Raw genomic sequence first — 22311 nt, forward strand, 5'->3', positions numbered from 1 at the left:
TGCTCTCCAATCATCTGGCACCACTCCAGGGAACAGTGAGGATGCAAAGGTCAACGGCAAAGGTGCAGCAATCCCTTCCCTCACTTCCTGTAGTAACTTTGGGCACATCCCATCTGGTCCAATAGACTTATCTATCTTTATGATTTACACAATTGTCAGCACATCCTGCTTCTTAACATCCACCTGTTCACATATATCAGTCCTTTTCAGGCTGTCCTCACAAATGACAAGGTCCCTCTCAGTAGTGAATACTGAAGGACAGTATGTATTAAGGACCTCCCCTACCTCCTGTGACTCCAGGCACATGTTCCCTCCACTATCCGTGACCAGCCCTACCCTCACTGTGACCATCCTCTTGTTCCTCACATAAGTGGAGAATGCCTTAGGGTTTTCCTTAATCCTTCCCACAAAGAATTTTCATGTCCCATTCTAGCTGTCCAAAGTACATTCTTCAGTTCTTTCCTGGCTACCTTCAGTGAGTCCACAGAGTGCAGAAACAGGCCATTTGGCCCAACAACTCCACACGGGCCCTCTGAAAAACATCCCACCCAAAACCTTTCTCCCACGCTATTACTCTCCATTTACCCTGACTAACGTGTCAACCCTGCACATCCCTGAACACTATGGGTAATTTACCATGGCTGATTCAACTAATCTGCACATCATTGGACGGTGGGTGGAAACTGGAGCAGTAGGAGGAACCCACGCAGACCTGGGGTGAACATGTAAGCTTCCCACAGGGAAGCCCGACAGTAGCCCCGAACTGGAATCGAAATCGGGTCCCTGGTGCTATAAGGCAGCCGTGCTAACCACTGAGCCATCGTCCCACCCCCATGTAACCCTGTGGATGTTTAACGATCCTTGCATCCTCAACCTTATGTAAGCATTTTTCATCCTCTTGACTAGATGTTCTGCATCCCTTGGAATCTTGACAAATGCTTTGCTGAAGTCTTTGTAGACAACGTTGACTGCTCTGCCTTCATCTATCTCTTGGCCACCTCTTAGAAGAGTCAATCCGGTTTCTGAAACACGGTTTTCCACTCACAAAGCCATGCTGACTATCTCTCAGCCATTGCCTTTCCAAATATACGTAATTCCTTGCTCTCAGAATCTCCTCCAACAACGTCCCCATCACTGGGCTCACTAGGCTGCAATTTCCTGGCATTTCCCTGAAGCACTTAAGCGATGGAACAGTATTAGCTGCCCTCCAGTCTTCCAACAACTCACTGTGTCTGTTCATAATACTAATATCTCTGTTAGGGACAGTGCAATCTCGTCCCTAGCTTCCCACAATATTCTAGGACAGACCTAATGAGCTGCTGAGAATTGATCTTCCTTTACTTGTTTTAATATTCCAGTACTTTCTCTTGTCTGTTGAGGAATCTTTCCAATACATCACAATTTATTTCACAAAGTTCCCGAGCTTCCATGTCTTTTTCAGAGTAAATACTGACAAGACTTTTTAAAAAAATATTTCACCCAACTCCTCTGGTTCCACACATTGGTGACCTTATTGATCTTTAAGGGGCCCTATTCTCTACCAAGTTATTTTTTAGCCCTTATTGAACCTTGCCCAAAGGCTTCTGAAAATTCAAACAAACCATATCCTCCGTACCACCCCCCCCCCCCCCCCCCCCGCCATACACACCATTATCTATTGTGCCATTTATATTCACACCAACAAATAAAATCCAACAGGCTCAAAAACAAATTATCATTTATAAAATATGTTTCTAAGGGTTCAGTTATTTTTTATTGATATGTCGTTTCTCACTCATTTCAGCATAATCCTGACCTACTGTTACGCCAATAATATTCGTTTTTAGACTGGAAACATAAAGGGCTGTGCGAGTTCTTGTTTATCAATCTGAAAAAAAAAAGTAGCTTACAGGCTCATCAAGTAGTACATAAGACAAACCAACTGCTGCCATTTATTCCAAAGGGAATGGAGGCTAAATATAGGGAGGTCTTACTAAAACGATGCAAGGTACAAGTCAGACTACACCTAGAATATTATGAACAGTGTGTATGCCCGAAGGAATTTATTTTTGTATCAGAGGCAGGCCAGACAACTTCCACTCGGCTGATGTTGGAAATGGAGGGATTTTATAATAAGAAGAGGTGGAGTAGATTGAGAATGAACCCATTGAAGTTGAGAAAAATGAGAGAGAAACTGAATGAATCATGCAAGATTCTGACCGGTTAAATGCTGGGAAGTTAGAAAATAGAACAGTACAGCACAGTATTATGTCCTTCGGCTCCCCATGATGTTATTCTCAACTCATCCCATCCGTATGTACATGGTCCATGTCCCTCTATTCTCTGCCCGTTCATGTTTCTGTATAAACTCCACTTCAAAACTTTACTCACATTTCTGTTTCTATGACCTTGCTTGGCAACCTCCATTCTCTGTAAAAGAAAACTTGCCTCACACACCTCATTTAAACTCTCTCTTTCTCACCTTACACCTCTGCACTCTAGTATTTGATACCTACACATTGGAGAAGCGATTCTGACTATCCACATTATCAATCCCTTTCTTAACGTTATAGTCCTGTACCTGGTCGCCTGTTAGCCTCTGATATTCTCTCAAAGCAATCCAACTTTGTTTAATTTCCTCTTACACCTAACACACCCTTGAAAACATAACACAGTTAACATGCTGATAAACCCCTTTTGTACCCTCTCCAAAGAGTCCACATCCTTCCTATTTTGTGGAGATGAGAACTGCACACAGTCCTCCTAATGTGACCAAACATTTTATACAATTACAACATCAGATGCAATACACTATACCCAACGTTGTGAGCGATGAAGGCCAAGTTTCCATTTGCTTTCTTTCCCATCTGAAACACTTCTGTTGCCATTTTCAGGGAGTTACTGGCTTGCACCAAGATCCATCTGTATATCAATATCCCTCAGTATCCTAACTTTCTTCTTGACTTTGACATCATCTCACACTTGTCCAGATTAAACTCAATTTGCCATTTCTCTGCACATTTTTCCAACTGATCTTTAACCTCTTGCAACATTGGATATCCTTACTCCTTAACTCCAATCCAACCAATTTTCATATCATCTGCAATAATTATATTTGTCACTACCTTTCATTTTAATTGTGTGAGAATCCGTAACCAGGGGGCAGTAAGTCCCAGCAAGGGCTCACCCATTTAAGATGGAGATTAGGAGGAATGTCTTCACTCAGAGGGTAGAGACTCTGTGGGAATTCCTGACTGCAGGGGGCTGTCGAGCCTGGGTCATTAAGAATATTTACAGCAGAGACAGTCAGATTTGAATGAATCCGGGAAACAAGGGTTTTGTGGAAAAGGCAGGAAAGTAGAGTTGAAGTGTATTAGGTTAGCCATAATCTGATTGAAGGGAAGAGCATACTCAATGGGCCAAGTGGCCTAATTCTGCTTCAACATCTCAACTCAATATCTACATTATAACATTATGGGTCTCTGCTCACAAAACTCCCTTCTAATGGGATTATTAGATTTTATTATTACACAGCATTTGATCTGCAATAGACAATTTTGTAGATGGTTCCTTGATATGATGTTATGGAAAACCATCTCGCATACAATTCAGGATTCCATCCATTGCAGCCCTGATACTCATTAGTTATTCAGTCGGGATGGAGACCACTGTCACACACAGTTGCTGTATTGCCCTTGCTGCAAATATATTCAATGTCCTGACTGTAACCATATTGACATTACCATCACTGCCTGGTGCCTACAAAAGGATTCCTGCTAACGATTGCTGCTGCTTGTTTATTCTCAGCTCCACCCAAAAAGACTCCAAATTGTGATCTTCAGATCCACATGACTGTCTCTTTAATGCATTAAACTCATCCTTTCTTCACAACTAGGTGGCTTTTTGACTGTACTGCCTTGATCCCAACAATCCTTCAATATTCCCTTTCCAGTGATGGTCATTCTGCAGCTACATCGCAGGAATGACAGTTCCATCATATCTGTTCACTGTCATTCCACCTGCCTTATGGCGAATGCAGGGAGTCATTCCTCAGTAGTGGACGGTTGAACGCATGGGTCGAGGTTACAGAGATAGGGAGGCTTACAGGGACTCGAGGTTGTTAGAACTAAACAGAGTTACATCTGGTCAAGAATGTCAGTGGGACAAACTGGTTTGGGGATTGGAGGAATTCACAGAGATAGAGGGAGCTGGATTAGATTCTGGAGATAAGGATAGAGATGGACGTAGGGAGAGGCTGGCAGACTGAGAAGCACAGACAGGGGGTGTTTCAGGGAGAAGAGTATTGTGTATACTAACAGAGATATGGAAGGTTGTAGCTATGAAGATGTTTACAGATGCAAGGCGGCTTCTGGGTTCTGGAGGCTACATAGATATGAAGGCAATGGAGAATACTAGGTTATTTGGTTGGAGAGAGTGACACAGATGTGGAGAGTTGCACAAACTGAAAGGGGTTCCTGTGGTCACGATGGTTGGGGGGAGGGGGAGGTTTAAACAGATTAAGATCGAAGAATTGGAGAAGGATAAGGAGGTTACAGATGAATGTAGAGATTGGATGAGCTGGCATTGAAAGTGAGTCTTATAGGGACTGGAGAATTACAAAGATTGGGGTTGGTGCTAAGATCGGGAGATCAGCAGGGACTTCAAGGGATTACCAAACAAGGGAAGATTAAAGGATCTCCATAGATTAGGGGTGTTGTCAGGACTGGAAGAGGTTATGCAGAAAGGGGTTAGGGGCTGTAGATGTTTATGGAGATAGCATCAGGGCTGAAGTAGTTTGACAATAGACAATAGACAATATTTGCAGGAGTAGGCCATTCAGCCCTTCGAGCCTGCACCGCCATTCAATATGATCATGGCCGATCATTCCTAATCAGTATCCTCTTCCTGCCTTATCTCCATAACCCTTGATTCCACTATCTTTGAGACCTTTATCCAACTCTTTCTTAAATGAATCCAGAGACTGGGCCTCGACTGCCCTCTGGGGCAGAGCATTCCACACAGCCACCACTCACTGGGTGAAGAGGTTTCTCCTCATCTCTGTGCTAAATGGTCTACCCCGTATTTTTAAGCTGTGTCCTCTGGTTCGGCACTCACCCATCAGCGGAAACATGTTTCCTGCTGCCAGAGTGTCCAATCCCTTCATAATCATTTTTGTCTCAATCAGATCCCCTCTCAGTCTTCTAAACTCAAGGGTATACAAGCCCAGTCGCGTCAGTCTTTCAGTGTAAGGTAATCCCGCCATTCCAGGAATTGACCTCGTGAACCTACGCTGCACTCCCTCAATAGCCAGAATGTCTTTCCTCAAATTTGGAGACCAGAACTGCACACAGTACTCCAGGTGCGGTCTCACCAGGGCCCTGTACAGCCACAGAAGCACCCCTTTGCTTCTATACTCAATTCCTCTTGTTATGAAGCCCAGCATGCTATTAGCCTTCGTCACTACCTGCTGTACCTGCATGCTTATCTTCATTGACTGGTGTACAAGAACACCCGGATCTCTCTGTACTGCCCCTTTACCTAAATTGATTCCATTGAGGTAATAATCTGCCTTCCTGTTCTTGCCACCAATGTGGATAAACATACATTTATCCACATTAAACTGCATCTGCCATGCATCTACCCACTCACCTAACTTGTCCAGGTCACCCTGTAATCTCCTAACATCCTCATCACATTTCACCCTGCCACCCAGCTTTGTATCATCAGCAAATTTGCTAATGTTATTGCTGATACCATCTTCTATATCATTAACATATATTGTAAAAAGCTACGGTCCCAGCACGGATCCCTGCAGTACCCCACTGGTCACTGCCTGCCATTCCGAAATGGAGCCATTTATCACTACCCTTTGTTTCCTATCAGCCAACCAATTTTCGATCCAATCTAGTACTTCGCCCCCAATACCATGCGCCCTAATTTTACTCACTAACCTCCTGTGTGTGACTTTATCAAAAGCTTTCTGAAAGTCCAGGTACACAATATCTACTGGATCTCCCTCGTCCATCTTCAGAGTTACATCCTCAAAAAATTCAAGAAAATTAGTCAAGCATGATTTCCTCTTCATAAATCTATGCTGACTCTGTCCTATCCTGTTACTACTATCCAGATGTGCCGTAATTTCATCCTTTATAATACACTCCAGTATCTTTCCCGCCACTGAGGTCAGACTAACTGGTCTATAATTTCCTGCTTTCTCTCTCCCACCTTTCTTAAAAAGTGGTATAACATTAGCCACCCACCAATCCTAAGGAACTGACCCCGAATCTATCGAACTCTGGAAAATAATCACCAATGCATCCACGATTTCCCGAGCCACCTTCTTCTGTACCCTGGGATGTAGACCATCAGGCCCCGGAGACTTGTCAACCTTCAGACCTAACAAGCTCTCCAACACCAAATCCTGGCAAATATAAATTCCCGTAAGTTCAGGTCCTTCAGCCACTGTTACCTCAGGGAGATTGCTTGTGTCTTCCCCAGTGAACACAGATCTGAAGTACCCATTTAATTTTTCTGCTATTTCTTTGTTCCCCGTAATATATTCCCCTATTTCTGTCTTCAAGGGCCCAATTTTAGTCCTAACCATTTTCTTGACTTGCACATACCTAAAAAAAACTTTTACTATCCTCCTTTATATTATTGGCCAGTTTACCTTCGTACCTCATTTTCCCTCTGCGTATTTTCTTCTTAGTAATCCTCTGTTGCTCTTTATAAGCTTCCCAGTCCTCAATTTTCCCACTTATCCTTGCTATGTTATACTTTTTCTCTTTTAACTTTATATGGTTCTTAACTTCCCTCGTCAGCCACGGCCACCCGTGCCTCCTCCTGGGATCTTTCTTCCTTTTAGGAATGAACTGATCCTGCAACTTCTGCATTATACAAAGAAATATCCGCCATTGTTCCACCACGGTCATCCCTGCTAAGGTATTGCACCATTGAACTTTGGCCAGCTCCTCCCTCATAGCTCCATAGTTCCCTTTATTCAACAGAAGTACTGTCACTTCCGACTGTACCCTCTCCCTCTCAAATTGCAGATTGAAGCTTAATGTATTATGGTCACTACTTCCCAATGGCTCCTTCACTTCGAGGTCTCTGACCAATTCTGGTTCATTACACAATACCAGATACAGAATTGCCTTCTCCCTGGTCGGCTCCAGCACCAGCTGCTCTCAGAATCCATCTCTGAGGCACTCCACAAAGTATTTTTGTTGAGATCCAATAACATCCTTATTCTCCCAGTCTACCTGCATGTTAAAATCCCCCATAACAACTGTAGTAACTTGTTTGCGACAGGCAATTTCAGCTCGTGATTCAACTTACATCCGACATCCAGACTACTGTTTGGGGGCCTGTAGATGACTCCCAAGAGGGTCTTTTGACGCTTAGTATTTCGCAGCTCTATCCACACTGACTCTACATCCCCTGACTTTCGGTCCCCCCGCGCAAGGGACTGAATATCCTCCCTTGCCAACAAGGCCACCCCACCCACTCAGCCCATCAGTCTGTCCTTACGATAGCACGTGTAGCCTTGAATATTCATTTCCCCGGCCCTGTCCACTTGAAGCCACGTCTCAGTTATCCCCACAATATCGTATCTGCCAATTTACGAAAGAGCCTTAAGCTCATTCATCTTATGTCTAATGCTTCGTGCATTCATGTATAGTACTTTTAATTTGTTACTGCTCTCACCCTTCCCATCAACCCCGATTTCACTCAACCTTACAGCATGATCCCTTTCCAAGTTTTCTGCCTCATTGATAAAGTTGTCTATCTTGACTTCTTTTGTTCTAACTTTCCCTTCAATTTCCTTTTTAAACATCCAGTTTGTTCCCTCCCCGCCACTATTTAGTTTAAATGTAGCGGTGTTGCAGTAAAAAAAAACCTGCCTGCCAGAATGCTGGTCCCTAACCTATTAAGGTGCAAACCGTCTCTCTTGTAGAATCTTTGCTTGCCACAAAGTTAATAGAGACATGAAAACTGTTAGGACATTTCTAAGATACACTGGCTTTAGCTAATGAAAGATTTGGAAGCTTATTTGGACTGGAGGAGCGAAGATGTTAATGGATTATCGAGAGACTTGCAGGTTAAAGAGAGAGTGGGCTTCAGATTCTGAAAGTCATTGTTCGAACTGGGGTAGCCGTGGCAAATCGGGGTTTTGCAGTTGTAGAAGGTGCTGAAGGGACTGGAAGCCATAAAATATGTAGGGACGATTGTTGAGGCTGTTAGGGGTTAGAGATAGGGAAGGATGCAGAGGCTGCAAGGAATTATACAGACAGGGAGGTTTTTAAGAGCAGGGGAAAGTAACAGAAATAGAGAAAGTGCAGTGCCTGAAGAGGGTTCAGCAATCAGAAGGCTTCAAGATACAGGAGAATATTTCTCAGACAAGGACAGTTGTAGGGATTGGAGGAACATACAAAGATAGGGAGGGATTTCGACACTGTAGGATATTATAATACAGATATGGGGAGAGTTTCACAACTAAAGAGAGTTAGAATGATCAAGAGGATTTGAGGTTATTGGAGCAGCTTTGACTGTATAGTTTCTGCAGAGATTGGGAGAGTTGTGGAGACTGGAACAGGTGACATAGATCGGGAGCGTTTTAAGAATAAGGAGGACTTTTTAGAGAAACGGAGGGATGTAGGGATGGACATGGTGAAAGTCACAGTGAGAATTACAGCAGCTCATGTAGGTAACGGAAATAAATAGTGTAGTCACATGGGGAGGACATTAAACATGTAAAGATTTGTAGTGACTGAAGGAGATTACATGCACTGCGAGGGTAGTAGGGAACCAGCAGCATTTACAGAGATTTAGTCTGATTTAGAGAGGAACAGTTTATCATCATCATTAGGACTATAGAGACTAAATTACATGATAGGGACTGTAGAGCTGGATGGTATCCAAAGACATGGAGGATGTTAACTGGTGGAGGAGGTTCCTAAGATCAGGAGCTCCTTGGAACATTACACAGATAGTGAGATTCTCAGGTAGGAGCCTGACGTAGTTACAAAGACAGGGAGGTATTTCAGATCTGGAAGAGATTATACAGATCGGGACAGTCCAATGGACTGAAGAATTTTTTCACAGCTAAGGAAGAGTTGTAGGATCTGGAGAAGATTACCCAGATGGGGACATGTGGAGAGGTGAAAGACAAATACATTGACATAGAGGGTGGTATTGGTAGGAAGAGCATATCGGAGAAACAGGACTTTCAGGGTTTGAAGGGATAAAGGTATTTAGTATCTACTGGAGAAGTTTAGGAATTGGAGAAATTAACAGAGACAGAGAGCATTGTGTGGACTAGAGGAGCTTCCAAACAGAGGAAGGATTATCGGGACTGGAGAATACTACAGAGAGCACTAATACAGCATGGGCCAGGACTGATTCCTGGGATCCCCTGTGCTGTATCAGTGAGGAGCAGTACAGCAGAGGTGAAAGCAGGAACCTCACAATATAGTGGGAATGAATCTTAGTATGTTTTTGTTCCTTACTCAGCAGTGTATCAGTGCCCTTTCTTGCCTGGTCTGAATATAGAAGCCTACTAAGTTCTGCCTGTGCTGTTTATTGTGATATTTCTTACCTGGCTGCAGGATTTACCGAAGACTCCAGATCTCCCTGTTCATCTCGCTCTGGCTGACCTACCATCCTGCGGTGCGGTTATGGACGAGACAGGAGCTAGGAATTGGGCTGAGTCAGGAAAATCCTGAGTACCTGCAGGAGAGAGAGAAATAGACAGAATGGGAAATTAGACTGAGGCAGTGCGGATAACTCGTATAAACTAGCACTGAGGCCAACAGAGAGCTAGAAAATCCCAGTCTCCATCCTTCGCATATGCTGTTGCATCTATCCTGTTGGCTCAGTATCTGGAGTAGCCACAAGAGTGAGATTCGCTGACCGAGGCAGCAATTAGACCCTCACAGTGAGGGTACCACATCGAAAGGTACTGAGTGATATCGCCAGAGTTCAGGAATATTTCAAGATCAAACAATGATGGCAGAAGAAGTGGTTCTGATCCAGTGAGCACTGCTACCAGTACTCAGGGTGGAGTCAGCTATTTTATTGGGATGGGCTCCTCTGGTACGGGTCTGGGGCCAGTGTCCAGGTCAATCATATGACCAACATTATGCAGAGATTTTTAAACTGACACAGATGAGAAAGGACAGGGTTCAGGTGAAAGGCAATTCCCAAGTCCAGAGAGAAAGTTTGAAATATTGAAACATCATGGGGATGTGATTGAAGTCAAACAGAAAGAAACAGGAAGAGGCTGAGTTTAACTGAGATTTTACATCACCAAATAGGTTTGTGACAGGTAATAGTGATAAAAAAGTAAATTACTGTTTTATAATTTGAATGCACAAAGTATCTGCAATAAGTTATAGGCACTTGAGACTTGTGATTTCTATCTAATCATCATCGGGGAGAAGTGGTCACAGGGTGAATAAAAAGGTGCCGCATGAATATTCACGGGTATGCAACATTGTGGAAAGCCAGGCAGAATGGGAAGCAGGATGGGGAACTCTCATCATTAGGGAGAACACTGGGATTACCAAGAAAATATGTGGCCTCAGGTTATGTATGGTTACAACTCCAAATTCGGGGTAAGAACGGTCAGAAAACAGATGGAGTGTGAAAACCCCTTTTCAGCATTATATTGCTAGACTCGGCATTAAAAGAGATTTATTGGAATTTGAAACAAAGGCACTGAGATAATTGTGAGGGAATTCAACCTTCCTATCTCACCATCTCATTGGCAGTGGCTCACACCCACTCTCAGGGGGAGTCTGTAGGTGGCTGTACAGACCAATGTGGCCTTCCAGCAGGGATAGGCCAGGTAATTACAGAGCAGATAGTCTGACAGCAGGGGAGGGAAATTATTGAAAACAATTGTGAGGATGAATCAACACTTGCAAAGGCAAAGATTTGGTCGAGGAAGATACAGTCTGAGGAATTCAGTTCACTTTTTTGAAATAGTGACTGCACGTGCTTGCTGGAAATGGTGTCTAAAATATTGATAAGGGCAGTGCAGATGATGTGGTTTACCTGGACCTGAATAAGGCCTTTGACAAGGTCCCTCATAGAAGGCTGGTCCACAAGGAAAGAGCCAAATTGGATACAAAATTAGTGGATAGACTTCGTGTTGGAAATTAGTGTTTCAAGGAAGGTGTGACTGGAGGAGGCTACAGAGATAGGAAGAGATGGATTGACTACAGGAGTTTACAGAGATAGTGACAGCTATATGGACAGGAGTTGAATACTGCAACAAAGGGGCTGTTTCAGGTACATGGATGGTTTTAGTGGCTTCAGGAGGTTATAGAGTCAGGAAGGCTTGTAGTGATGGCAGGAGGTAGAGTAATGAAGCATTGTCGTGATGAGAGAAGGTCACAGCAACAGAGGAGATCGCAGAAAATGGATGCGTTTGGAGCCATGGGGAGGGTAAAAGTGGCTTCAGAAAAACTACACACAGGAAGGGTTGCAGGAAATGGAGCAGGTTACACAGACAGGAAAGGGTGGAGGGACTGGAGGAGTTTACACAGATAGGGAGGTCGGTTGGGATATATGTTTTCAGAGGACATGTGGTGGTGTAGGGCAGGAGACAGGAATGTTATAGGGATTGAAAGTTACAGTGAAATCATGTGCTCTAGGAGCTGGAGGAATGTGCACAGATGGGGTGTTGGTCAAGGCTAGAAGATGTTACAAATACAGGGTGGACAGTAAGTATTGTGCAAGATGACAGGAATAGGGATTTTGCTGTAATAACTGGAGGAAGAGATTCCTAGGAGTGGACATATTATTCAGACTGGAGCAGTTTACAGAGATAGGGAGTGTAGTCAGCATTGGAGTAGGTTTTAAATTACAGTGACATTGGAGACAAGGAAGAAGGTTACACAGATAGGAATTGTTCTCATAGTTAGACGCATTCAAAGCACTGGCACAGATGAGTTGGACCGAAACGTAAGTTCCCTTGCTGTATGACTCTATGATGTGCCAGCAGAGCGTGTTGGAGAGGGAACGGAAAACAGAAAGATCACAGATTTCAATACCACCTTCTTAAACGAGGCCTGCTTTCCCCTTTGTTGTCCTGATGCTCACTGAGACAGCAAAGGCCTGGACTGATAAATGTGACACTCCCTGCACTGTCTCAGGAAGGTATAGCACAGCAGAGCTGAAAGTAATCCTCTTACACGAGGGTGGGCCTTCGGCCTGGTAGCTTTATGCTCTGTGTTTACCTTCAGCACTGTACTTATGGCATGTCTTGTGAGCTAAAGATTCTCGCCATGTTAATGCTCGTGGCTCTGTTCACTGCGAATGATGTACCCGCTGCAGGATTTATTGAAGGCTCCACATCTCCCCGCCCTCTGGCTGATCAACTGCCTTCACTGAGATGATGGATGAGACACCCAGCAGTTGGGAAGATTGTTGAGTCAGGGCCTTCCTGAGTATCCACAGGAGACAGAGAAATAGACAGCATGCAAAATTAGACAGAAGCAGTGAGGGCTACACATGGAGAAAAGTACTGAGTAACACAGATTTCTGGAAAATCCCAGTCTCCATCCCTGGCCTGTGCTGTTGCATTTCACCAGAATGGAGAATTCTGTTGGCTCAGTATCTGGAGTAGCTGCAAGAGTGAGAGACACTGACAGAGGCAGCAATTTGACCCACACAGTGAGGGATATCACATGGAGAGCTACTGAGTGACATTGTTAGAAATGGGGTAAAGTGTTTTTGCAGATATAGAAAAAGCATACAGAAAAGGGTTACAGCAAGAGAACTATTAACCCTGCAGGTATTTAGGGACTTTTCAGTGTATAATTGTGGTTAATTAAATACTAACTTTGGTGTGTAATTACTATAACAAAAAGTTCTTTTTGTAAAATTATGCTTTCAGCAAAAAGCTGAGATAACCGAAATATTTGAGCTATACAAAATGATACAAGTCAATGAAACGTCCGAGGATGGAATGTACCAGTAGAATTGATACAAAATGTTAAACCAGATCTTGACAAAATAAATGTATGTGTCAGCATTTACAGAAAGGAAGGTTGCCAACCTGGGGAAGGAGGAAGTAATAAGGATCGAGCGCAGCTGTGCAGTGGTCTGGTATAGTAAGAGAGATTGGGTAATTAGGAGTTTGGAGAGATGACCTCACTCAGCTCAAATGGTCTAACTGTACACTAACCCAAGTCTAATTCGCTCAATGTCTTTATGCAGTTGCAGCCCATACTTGCAAGTCCGTAATAAATTGTCTTGTTTCCAGATTTGTTGGTCTCGTCTAAAATTTTATTGAGTTTGTTTCTTACTGATTTGGGGGTTCATTCCGGGATCCCACGCTCTGGTGGCTCGGCATTCTTGGAGAAAGGGAAAAGGTGCACCTCGCTGATTTCGGCGATCTCTAGTTTCCCCTTGTTGCCGAGTCGGCTTTGGGTGAGTGAGATCCGGACTAGCAGACCCTGGAAACAAGACAGGCAGACGTGACGCGGCGGGTTCGGTCGGGTAACTCTTGTGCACAAAACCCGAGTAAGAAAAAGGTCTTAAATGAGTATTATCCAGGCGACCGGGGTAGGCAGTGGGGTTTGTTTTGTTGTCAGTCTTTGCCACGAGTGACGCTCACTAAAACACGGCGGGTTGGAGGGTAACTCTTATGGACTTAAGACCCGCATTCGCGGGTGGCCGGAATTTGCAGCAGCACTTGCTATTTCGCCCTGGTTCTGGGTGCGCTGAGACGTGGTGGTTTGTCCACACAAGACCGATCTAGATTTGCAGCGACATTTGTTGTTAGTCTTTGCCACGGACAAGGTGAACTAAGACGCGGCGAGTTGCCACGAGTGAGGCGCACTGAGACACGGCAGGTTGGTCAGGTAACTCTTATGGACTTAAGACCCGCATTCGCGGGCGGCCAGGATTTGCAGCAGTACTTACTTGCTGTTTCGCTGCGGTGTGAAAGGCACTAGGACTTGGTGGTTCGGCCGAGTTACTCTTGTGTACATAAGACCCGGGTAAAGGTAAATTTCGGGCGACCTAGATTGACAACGTATTTTGCTGTCTGGTATTGCCACAGGAGGGGGCGTGCATTCGACCACGTAACGTTTGTGCACAGATCAAGGTATGAAAATTGACCATTAAGTATTACCTTGGTGGTCGGTTCCATACGAGAAGTACGGGGGAATTGGCAACTTAAATAAATAGAGAACAATGGTCTTTAATTGGCTAGATTAATCTAACAAGTAAGGTGTCTAACTGATTCGATCACCCAGCCTTAGACTGGTTATTAAGAAGGGAAAACCCCACGCGGAGATTAGGACCCTGAAACAGGTGTGGAAGAAGGTAACTCCAAACTTCAGAGAGGTTAATTGAAATTATATAAAGAAAACGGCCGAGTATTAAAATGGGAAAGAAAGAATAGCAATTTAGATGTAGAAGGGGACATGAGAGGGACGTCGGAGGACCACATCCCAATGAACAGTCCTTTAGGAAAAATGTTAAGAGATTGGAAGTACAATTCTCGGACGCGAAGAAAGGCTAAAAATCAAACGATAAAATGTCAATGAAAAACAGCCTTACAGTCAGGAGGAATCAGATTATGCTTCATGTCAGCAGGGCTAGTAGCTGAAGGGCTACTGATGGTGCACTTCTAACTGACTTATGGCCAGACGCCCAAAAAAAATTCAAAAGCAAGAGGAGTCATTGCGGGAAACTCAAAGTGTGTGTGTGTGTGAGAGAGAGAGAGAGAGAGAGAGACAGAAAGAGCTGTACAGCTAGTAGAAAGTTTAACACATAGTGATTCAGTGTGATTGCACATTTGTTTGTTGGTGATTGAATGTTCCCTGGAGCTTGAGATCCGGGAATGTTTTGAATCTGATTTCTACTATGGAAATGTTTATATGATTTCTTTTAAAGTTAAGGATTTTGCAAGATTATGAAATGAAATGTTCTTTTTATAGGTCATGACTGCCTTACTATCAGTTTCTAACTAACCTCTTTTATCCTTACATAAAAGCGATTTATGGAGGACAGTTGAAGTTTTAACTTGAATAGACAAATCCTTTTAATGCAGCTCTGGTTACTTCACGACCTATAGCATTGTAATTGAGCAATGACTGGTCAGGACTACTTGGGAGGACTAGTTTTGGATTTGAAACCGGGGACTGGAACCGGGTGATTGTAGTGGATTTCAGAGTTGGGAACTGTGTGCATTTTGCATTTTGAAATTTTGAATATTAAACACTGAATAAATGAATTTATAATATATAAATATATATTTACAAGTAAGATTCCAAAATGTATAGTTAGGAACAGGCTTTAAAAAAAAGCAAGCATAAATTGATAAATTGTATTTGAGATTCCAGGGAGTAAGAAATATTGCAATATTTCTTTAAAAGTATCAAGGTCTGAACAAAACATTGGGTAATGAGGAATGGCCATGAGGTTGCCCTAAATCTGTTCAGTTGGTTAAATTGGCTCAGCAATTGATCTGGCAACGTAACTTGAGAAGCAGAAACGAAAGGCAAAAATAATGATATGGCATGGTTAATGAGGTAATAAAGAAAAAGGCAAAACTAAAAGGATAATGAAACTGGAATGGTAGCGGGCAGCATGTTGAAAATAAAGTGAGGAGAAAGGATCGGGGAGGAGATGTTAAGGGGTCTGGATGTTATTACTGTGAAAATACAGGTCACTTTAAGAGAGAGTGTCCAGATCCGAAAAAGGAAGTAAAGGCAGTGCCGTTTATGAACTTTGATGAAAAATAGGGGTGTCAGGAGTTCCTGCCCCCGGGGACCCACCAGGAACCCTTGATACATTTAATGGTGGGACCTTACAAAGAGGACGTTGTTTTCCTAGTCGAGACGGGGGCAGCAAGATCATCCTTAAATTTTAAGCCCAAGGGAGTGGGAATGAAAAAAGTTAATTGGATTATGGCAACAGTTTTGTGATGAGAGGCATGAAGAATCAGTTTTGAGTTCATGACGAGATATTACCACCAAATTGGGGATTTAATTAACTGCAAAAGGTGCTATGGGATCTGCTGAGGTTCTTAAAAATGAATGTGCTCAAGCAAAATAATTACAGAAACGGAATGAGAAGTCACAAGTGACTGGTAAACAAACAGAAAGGCATGATTACAGTTTTTAAAATGTTTTAGTCACTTGTTGTGTTTCCATCCTGTATTATATAATATATAATTAATAAATTGATATTTATAATAATTCACTTGTGTTAGCCTGAATTAATATTAATTGGCAGGATTCCTTCATACATTCTCAGTGACATGCCATCTTGATTCATGGTTAATTTAAAACATGACTGCATTAATTCATTGTTAATTAAAGAATGGAAAGCTACATTACTGACTATAGTGTGTCCAAGAAGTGGTAGCAATAGGCTTATTGGTAGAGGAGAGTCGGAAACATACTTTTAGGGGAGCCTTAGCAGTCAGCACCCCACATCGGGTATGGTCAGGAGAAGAAAAGGGCATGATTAGAAGAGCTGCACTGAGGGAAAGAAAACAAAAGACATCCGGTGAGTGAGGGAGTGATACCAGCCAATAACAAATTCCCCAATGTGGACCCACGTTGGAAGGGTATGGATGAACACGATAGATGAAAATGAGGGGCTTTCGAGTATTTGGTCATTTTGGGTATTAAAGAAGCAGCACCTAAATCTCAGAATTGTTTTTAAAGCCTTTGAAGTAAGACAGGAAAGGGAGGAAGCTCCGTCAGCCTTTTTACAGAGATTAAAAGTACCCACTAGAAAATATTCGGGAATGAATCCCGATGATCCTGTGGCACAGGTACTTTTAAAAGTCCAATTTGTGATTAAATCATGGCCGGACATACAAAAGAAATTACAGAAATTAGAAGGCTGGATGAAAAACAGACAGAAGATATGAGGCACAGAAAGTGTATGTGAAAAGGGAAGTGGAGAAACAAAAACAAAAAAGCTAAAATAATGCTTGCAGCGGTTGAGGAAATTATGACGAGAAAGTTAGAATCAGAGAACAGAGGAGGACAAGAGAGACAGAGAGCAGATGGTAGGGGAAGGAAACAACAGGCAGAATGTTATTACTGCGAAAACACAGGACATTTTAGAAGACAATGTCCAAGGTTAGGACGACAAAGAGTAACGGTATCATTGATGTTTTTTGATGAAGGTTAGGGAAGTCAGGGGTTCTCTCCTCCTGAGACCCACCTGGAACCCTTGATGAGTTTAAAGGTGGGACCTGAAGGAGAGGAAACAGTGTTTTTAGTAGATACTGGAGCAGCACGATGATCCCTGAGCTTTAGACCTAGCGGTGTTAAATTAACTAACAATGGACTCAAGGTTTCTGGAGTAAAAGGCAAAGAATTCTTAAATCAGAATGCAGCACAATGGCTCACAGACTCTAGGATCTTGAAATATCAGACAATCTTGTGTTAGTCACAGACAGTTGCTTGAATCCAGCTGCATTTCTGTGGCAGACAGAGGGTGGGATGTGGCCCCTGGCAATCCAGAACATGACTCTCTTGATATTACTGAATATCAGACTAAAGTGCAAATGAACTTAAGACACTTACCGTTGCATGCAGGAGCTCGGTTGTTGATTGATGGGTCCTCCTGAATGATTGAGGGTAAACAGCATAATGAATATACTGCAGTAGACGGGATAGCGGGAAACATTATCGAGGCTTAAAGACTGCCTAACGGCTGGTGAGAGTTCTATGATAAGTTTTTAAAGAACTATATTATAGCGCCCGGCTCATCTGTGTTTATTCTTAGGAATAAAGGACTGTCGGTACAGACACTGCCACTCGAGTTTGCAGTCCATCGAATACAACCGGGTGATTGAGTCCTGATCAAGCCCTGAAAAGATGCCAAACTGCACCCGAGGTGGGAGAGACCATTCCTCACCCTCCTAACTAGTGAGACAGCTATTTGGACTGCTGAGAAAGGGTGGAGTCATCACACTCGCGTTAAAGGTCCTGTGAACGCCCCAAAGACGGAGAGGCATGCTCATCCTACAGACAAACCTCTGAAAGTTAAGAAAGAATGACAAAAGACTCTTTTAACGTTTCCTGATATATATATTGTTATTGATTATAAGGGCTGCGTGGACTCACATCTCCCTGACACCCAAAAGTTTAAGACAGGACGGTAGGCAGGGTTCAGAGATGGGTAAATACTGGTATTGTATTGTAATGTTCGTTGTACTAACTATTCAAGGAAACGGGAAAAATCACTTCACTACGTTGTGCCAGAATTATGCTGAACCAGAGGGACTTGCCGAATGTTGGGTCTGTGTAGAGGCCACACACCATGGCGAGTCTCGAATCCCCACCTTGGTAATACCGCTCACTAAAAAAGAAGCAAACGATGTACAATAATTTGATTTGGGTTCAAATAATACAAAGTGGAGATCTGCAAGGAGCAAATATAAGTTTGCATGATGGTGCCCAAGGCCAGCCCCAAAAAATCAGGGAGCTATTGATAGTCTTAGAATTTCCCCACCGAAAGGAGCAGTGAATACCACCTATTTCTGTAATCAGAATGATGCTGCTGCACCTTTCCAACTCGGAAAATCATCTTGTGTCCACACCAGTCAAGCCACTGCCACGACCACTCTCTGAATATTAATTGGAACATATTGTATATGCAGTCTGAAGGCCGATCCATTTATTCCCGGGAAAAATATGTTCGTGTGATCGAATGTGTAGATGAAGTTGACGAAACACTTCCTCAAGACCAAAAAGGTTGGAGTGGCTGCTGTTACCTCGCTTATATAGTCCATCACCTCCGCGTAGAGAAAGGTGGGGGGAATAAGACGTAAGACCCGAGAGGTCTCTGAAGGAGACCGTCTATTGTGGACTCTACTCTCAAACTACGGCATTACAAGGGCAGGGGTGGAAGTACAGAAACTGGTGGCCGCCCTTGAAAATTTAATTGATAATAACACCGGCGTAATGGGGGAAACTCAATCCCAAATATCGGCCAAAACCACTGAAATGATTGTCACAAGACTAACAGCTATACAAAATCGAATGGCTTTAGTCTATCTTGTAGCCGGGAAAGTGGGAACTTGTGCTCTGATTGGTAAAGAATGCTGCACCTTCATCCCAGACATCTCCTCCATGGTGGAAGATAAGGCGGAAATAGTAAAGAAAAAGACAAACAATATAAGACAAATTAAAGATGAACTCAGAAAAGATGAAGGATGGGGACAGGGATGGGGTAACTGGAGACTGACTGGTTTGGAAAAATGGCTCGTGAATTTAGGCATTTATGTGCTACTAATAATTGTAGGTTTACTGATAGAGTTTAATTTGTTAAAATGGATAATGACTAAGCTGGTAATGTCTTTGAGAGGACAACAACCAATAATGGTCATGACAATAGCACAAGCGCAAGAAAGAGAGAGTAACAGATTACTCCTAGAGTTTAAAAAAAAAGACAAACTTAGAAGGATAGAAATGACTAGATTGTGACCCTTGACAACATATGGTGAAAAGAGGGAAGAAAATAAGATTGCAAAAACAACAAATGGTTAAGAAAAGAAATGGCGGAATTGTTAGAAATGGGGAAAAGTGTTGTTTTTGCAGATATAGAAAAAGCATACAGAAAAGGGGTACAGCAAGCGAACTATTAACTCTGCAGGTATTTACGGAAGAGTATCTTTACTTTTCAGTTCATAATTATGGATAATTAAGTACTAACTTTAATGTAGATTTATTAAAGATAATAATTCCTTTTACCATAATATTTACAACAACAGTTTCAGCAAAAGGCTAAGATTACTGAACCATATAAGCACGAAAAAGATACATTGTTAAGATGTATGTACAAGAATGGAATGTACCTATGGATAATGAAAGAAGTTACAAAGGGGAACATCGAGATAAGCGTTTAGCCTTATGACAGCACGTACAAGGGGGAAGATTGACAACTTGGAAAGAAGGGGCAATGGGCATGGAGCATAGATGGGCAGAGGCGAAATAGTAACAGAGGTGGGATAATTAGGAGTCTGGAGAGATGACCTCACTCAGCTCAAAGGGTATAACTGTACACTAACTGAGTTTTAATTTGCTCATTTAGCTTAAGCAATTGAAGCCCTTACTTGCAAGTTCGTAATAAATTGTTTTGTTTCCAGTTTTGCTGGTCTCATCTAAATTTTATTGATTTTGTTTCTAACACTAGTAAAAATCTTTTTTCAAGATTTTCAAATACGAGACTTTATACAAAAGAAGACCACATTGATAAATAATCCTTATAAATCAGATCGAGAAAAGAGAGTGCTTCGGCCGATGGGTCCGCCTGTGGTCAGTACTCTCTACCACAAACTATTTAATAAGGGATCAAAGGACATGGAACGGTTATATAAAACCTAGAGTCAAGAATTAGTGGTGGAATCTCCTTAGAGATGTGTGAGGACGTCTGGGAAAACGCCAGGAAGATCTCTATCCGTAACAGAACTCAGGCTATCCAATTGAAGATACTTCACAGAGCTCACATATCACCTGAGTGACTTGCAAAGTTCAAGGCAGGAGCATCTCCAATGTGTCCTATATGCAAAATAGATTTTAGTGCTCCCACGCATTGTCTGTGGACATGCCGTAAGACACGCATGGATTGAGACAGAGTTGCCAATGCCTTGACAAAGATTTTGGGTACGGGATATTGGGTTGAACCCAGTGCATCTAATTTTAGGCTCCCCAAATTTCCCTTCTTCTCTATTGGGTTGTTATTACATTATAAAACAGAATACATCCGTAAATGGGAAGAAATTATTCATTATCTATTTCTTTTGTCCGGGGAAAACCATTTAGTGAATTGGATATCCGAAGGTCCCCTAGGACTTTCAAAGTGGCACAGCATAGTCATGGAATATATCTCCCGTAACGTTCTTACGAATATGGTGCACCAAAAGACTGAATTATTTTATTGAACATGGCAACCATTTTTGAACTACATTGACATAGATATATCAGCCACATTGTTCAGAGCCTTTGCTTAGCCATGGGATAGTTCTGGCTGATTCGGCGGCCCCGGGAGGAGGAATCCTGTATTAATATGGGATCTGTTATGACTTTATATAATTTTTAAAAAAATATGTATCTAATTACTTATTTACTTATTTATTTTCTTTTCTCCTTTTGTTTATTGTTAGTAAAGTGGGAAATCCTATTTTATGTTTAGCTAGATTGGAGAATAGATTAGTAGTTTGTTTTTAAATTCTATATTGGATTGTTATTATATTATAAAGCAGAATATACTAGTTTGTACTATTTTTGCAATTTTGTAAAAGATTTCAAAAATCTTCTTTTTTCAATAAAAATATCTACTAAAAAAAAACAGGGTGTCACGTTCGCAATTTTCTCATCTTCTAGGTCCCTCCCTAATTCCAATGATTTCTGGGAGATCACCATTAATGTCTCCATCCAGGTTATTTATCCATTTAGTTTATCGAGCAGTTTTTCCTAATCAGCTCTGCCTCCTCACTCTCTTGAACTTTTGGGATATTATTCGTGTCTTTCGCCGTGAAATCTGACTTTAAATAATTATTCAGTTTTTCCTCTATTATTTGTTCCACACTACTATCTCTCCAGCGTCATTTTCCAGTGGCCCAATATCCACTTCTGCTTCTCGTTTTTGCCCATTATATAGCTAAAGACACTCTTAAAGTCGTCATTTATATCTCTGGATTACTTACCCTCATATTAATTTTCACCTCCTTATTTCTTATTTTGTTGCCCTCTGTTCCTCTTTGTAAGCTTCCCAATCCCCTGGTTTCCTACTGCCATTTGCCATGTTATCTGCTTTCTCTTTTGCTTTTACCCGAGCCATGCAGTCCTCAGTCATCCATGGATGCCTCATCCTCCTTGTAGAATGCATCTTTTACCTCGGGATGAATTTCTGCTGTGACTCATAAATTGCTCCGAGAAATTCCTTCCATTACGATTCCAGTGTCTTTCCTGCTCGGCTCTTCTCCAATTCTACCCAGGTCCTCCCTCATGTCTTTGTAGGTGCCTTTATCAAGCTGTAATATCAACTCCGATTCTACTTTCCCCCTCTCAAAGTGAAGTTTAGGTTCAATCATATTAGGATCACTACCTCCAAAGGGTTCCTTCACCTTAAGCTTCCTTATCAAGTCTGCCTCACCGCACAACTGTACCTCCAGTATTATCTGTTCCCTTGTTGCCTGCACCATAAGCTGCTCCAAAAAGCCATCTCTCAAAAAAATGTTGTGCCTTTCTTCCCAGAAAGCGATGGAGGAGAAGACATTGAATATTCCTAGGACAGGGCAGGCAGATTCTTAACTAAGAATGATGCACTGACGTTGTTAGAGCA

The sequence above is a fragment of the Chiloscyllium punctatum genome, chromosome 4 (assembly GCF_047496795.1).
Source record: "Chiloscyllium punctatum isolate Juve2018m chromosome 4, sChiPun1.3, whole genome shotgun sequence".
NCBI lineage: Eukaryota > Metazoa > Chordata > Chondrichthyes > Orectolobiformes > Hemiscylliidae > Chiloscyllium > Chiloscyllium punctatum.